Genomic DNA, 4296 nt, shown 5'->3' with positions numbered 1-4296 from the left:
TAACAGCCTTAGAATTTTTTAAGGGGGAAGAAAGACTGTTAGGAAACCTCATGTAATATAGTCTGAAAGATAGAATGAACCCATTGGAACATAGACCCACCTCCTTACAGGCCAGCTGATGTGCCATTTTTTTTTTTTTTTTTTGGCACTTTAGTGTTGAAATTCCCAAGAGCAACCACCCTGCTACTAAATTTTGCTCTGCAGGGAAAAGCAGCAGTACGTGGAGGTCCCAAGGCATTAGCAGTACCAAGCCGTTCAACTGGTAATTATGCTAGTATAAACCCCTTCCTGGTAGAGAAGTAGGGCAAAGCTTACAGAGGCTAGTTAGCGGCCTGAGTGGTTAGTGCAGCTTCCAAAGGCATCGGGTTTGCAGTCTAACTTGTCTGGGCATTGGTGGACTGGGACAATATACAAGGGCTGTCCAGAGAGTATCCAACCATGTAACTGTTCTTGTTATATTAACAATGGCTGGATACTTTCTGGACAGCCCTCATATGTTAATGGCTAATATTTGTGTAGAGAATCAGCATTTACTAGCGTAGTTAACTTATTAAATCATCCAAACTGAAGCATCTGCACTTGCTAAAAATCACTCCCATTTGCCTACCTAAAAGAATACATGCAATCTCTAGCCCTGCGCACAGTTGCTTGGAGGGATCACTTATGACTTACCAGACCATTTTGGTCCTTTTCACAGTCCATGCAGTTATGGGCATGTGTGGCGACTCACCCACCTGGCATGAGAAGGTGGCTAAAGCACATAGAGGCTCGCATGTCCCAGGCACTCATTTTCATGTGCAGTCTGGAGCTGGAGTAACTTAGAAGCAGCTTGTACTTTATGCAGCGAAAGAAATGCAGTTCTTTGGACTGGAGCATCCTCATGCACTCCTACTTGCACACACGCTATTGCTCATTCCAGAAACATTCATCAAGTGGACATGGCGTGCCAGGCACCAAGCCAGGCATTTGAATGATAAAAGTGAGTTCCTGCCATCGAGGCATCCTTAGTGCTGACAATGAATTTAACTGAGAATCTGGCCTGCTCATGTATATCAAGGGGCTTAGAAACATTTGCAGCTTTCACACCAGTATGTAAATCTATTTCTGGTTATTTCTCCTATGGAAATAATTTCTAATACCAAAACAAGTCTTTTTGCTTGGGAATTTGCATAATGGTTCAAGCTTTGGTTTCAAATCTAGATTTGACTTCTCTTTAACCCTCTGCTTTGATATCTGTGCAATGAGGCAATGGTTACCTCGTAAGGAGTTGTGAGTTTTACTTAAAAAATTATTGACAAATATAATGAAAATAAAGGGGCCTAGCACACTGCCTGGGAGAAGGAAGTGTTCAGTAAATTGTAGTTGTTTTTATTGGCATTATCATCACAATATTATTTATAATATTGAGCTTTGAAATGTTAGCATTCATAATATTAAAACTCTGGAAACAAACTATCCTAAATGGGTATGTGGGGTGATTAATTAAATGATACATATTTTTTTCAATGAAAAATTATGCAGCTATTTTTTAAAAATTTTAAGTTTGTAACAGCATGGTATGGTAAATGCCTTTCTGTATATTAATACAATTATATTTCCCAGACTCCCTTGCAGCTAGGGTTCCTGACATGAATTAAGTGTGACCAATTGGATGCACTTATTCTAGAAGTGAGGTAGAAGCCACTTTTGCTTCCTCTGTGGTTTCTGCTGGTAGACACAATCAGCGCATATGTTTTTGGACATGTGTGTGTATGTGTGTGTGTGTGGCAGCATTAGTAGAGGTGCCAATGGCATTGCTCTGAAGCCAACAGTTCTAGTAGTGTTTTTCAGATTGCTGGATCACAGCTAACAAGGGCGTTGCTGCATTCACTATCACAGTGGCAGCTTCCTGATCCTGTTATTGTTGGCTGTGGCAGTGCCAGCAGCTGCCCTGGCCAGCGAGTTCTGTTATCCATTCCAGGTGAACCTGTCTAAATTCACTACCCAGTCATTCCAGCAATTTTGTAAGTACTGAAGTTCCTCTGTTAAATCTCTTTCTGCTTCAAATAGCTCAGGTAATTTCTGTTATTGGCAACTAAATCCTGAGTGATATACATTGGAAATCATGCCAATCCTATAAAACTCTGCATATTGTATGATCATAATTAAGTAAAACAACAATATACTATATAGAGAAAAGTACCAGATGGGTATTTCTCAAAATGTTGATTATGAATATCTTTGGGTAGTAAAACTATGAATGATCTTTCAATTTACTTCATATTGTCCCTACTGTTTTCTTTTAAAAATACAGCTGTCTCAAGATATAATCACTGTCTTAGTCCATTTTCTGTTGCTATAACTGAATACATGAGACCGGGTAACTTATAAAGAAAAGAGGTTTGTTTCTTACAGTTCTGGAGGCTGGGAAGTCCAAGAGTGGGTGGCTGCACCTGGGCAGCTTCTGATGAGGGCCTCCTGCTGTATCATAACATGGAAGAGGGCATCACAGGGCGAGAGGGGAGCACTAAGAGCCGAATGGCTTTTGTAATAGCCCTATTCTCGTGATAACTGACCCACTCCTGAGATAACACATTAATCCATTAATCTATGGTGGCAGAGCCTTCATGACCCAATCACCTCTTAAAGGTCCCACCTCTTCATACTGTTACACTGGGGATTACGTTTCAACCGAGTTTCAGAGGAGACAAACACTCAAACTATAGCAATCACATACCATACAATTTACCCATTTAAAGTGTACAATTCAATGGTTTTTAGTATATTCACAGATATGTGAAACCATCACTACAGTCAATTTTACAACATTTTTATCACCTCAAAAAGCTATTAACTCCCATATCCCTCACTCTCATCACCAGCCCAAAGCAATCACTAATCTGTCTCTACAGATTTCCCTGTTCTGCATTTTCATAGAAATGGAATCATATAGTATGTGGTCTGTTGTGTCTGGCTTCTTTCACTCGGCACAATGTTTTCAAGTCCATTCCTGTTGTGGCATGTATCAGAATTTCATTCCCTTTTTTGGGCTGATTAACCTTCTGTTGGGTGGATAGACCACATTTTGTTTATTTATTCATCTGTGGATAGACATTTGGGTGGTGTCTTAACCTTTTTGGCTATTATGAATGATGTAGTTATATCCCCTAAACTTTTATTGCCCATGTAGTAATATTAGGATAAATATTTAATAAATTTTCTAATGTAAAGAAAATCTGGCCTGGTTAGCTAGCACATTGAGAGGAGGCCAAGATTGTAGATTTCACCTGTGCACCACTGAGCAGTTAGCTCAGTACATAAAAGTCCAAGCAAGATGGGCAGGCTCTATCTGTAACCCAACAACCAATGGACGAGTCTGTAAGTGGTGCTCTTGGTTACCAGAAGGAGGGAACCAGAGACTGTAAACCCATCTCCATGGCTTAGGAGACAGCTCTGAAGCTAGGCAGGACTGATTGTAGTAACGTAACAGAAGTGTGATTTGGCTTTTCGTATTTTCACATTAAAATGTCTGTCTACTGGAGTGCTGGGAATGTTCTATGTCTTGATCTGGGTGTGGTTACATGGGATTCATGTGAAAAACTCACACTGTACACTTAAGATTTATGTATGTTATTATATTTAACTATATAAAAGTTACACTCTGATTAATGAAAAGAAGAAATGATAGCCATGTGGTTTCCTGAGACCTTCCTTTCACTCTCGCATTCCACCTACTTCTTCCTTTATGACCATTTCTAAATGACCATAGGCTCATACCACACAGACAGAAAGGGAGAAAGCTGGGAATTTAATCCAGCTCTTACTGACTAGGTGTGGAGTGCTGCTTTCACTAGGAACTTTTTCAGTGCCTAGAATTTATGTGATTTTCAAGACTTGGCCCCAACCCATGTGGCCAGTGAGTACTAGGGCTGGTCTAGGAGGCCATGTCTCCTGGCTCAGGCACGTGCTTTTGTCCCTCTTGTGCACTTCTTTATTCCCAGCACCCAGCAGTGTACCAGGCACACAGTAGATGACCAATAGGTATTTGTTGACTGAATGTGACAAGAGTGGGGTTATCACCAAAGGCCAGGCAGGCTGCCCAAATGGCAATTTGCTGGAAAAACCAAGGCAAGAAACTCAATTCTTTTTCTCCTCCCAGAGCACCATGGGTGGATGTTGGTCTGTCACAAGAGCATGGAAAATTTCCACTGGAGATATCAGAACTCTCTGGCAACTCCTGTGAGGTGTTAATTTTAGCTTTCAATGACCAATGCCCTTGTATAATTTAATGGGTCAGGTGGAGCATGAACCAAAGCC

This window comes from Propithecus coquereli, unplaced genomic scaffold (assembly GCF_000956105.1).
Source record: "Propithecus coquereli isolate 6110/MARCELLA unplaced genomic scaffold, Pcoq_1.0 Scaffold148, whole genome shotgun sequence".
Taxonomy (NCBI): Eukaryota; Metazoa; Chordata; class Mammalia; order Primates; family Indriidae; genus Propithecus; species Propithecus coquereli.
Note: the sequence above shows the minus strand (reverse complement) of the source record.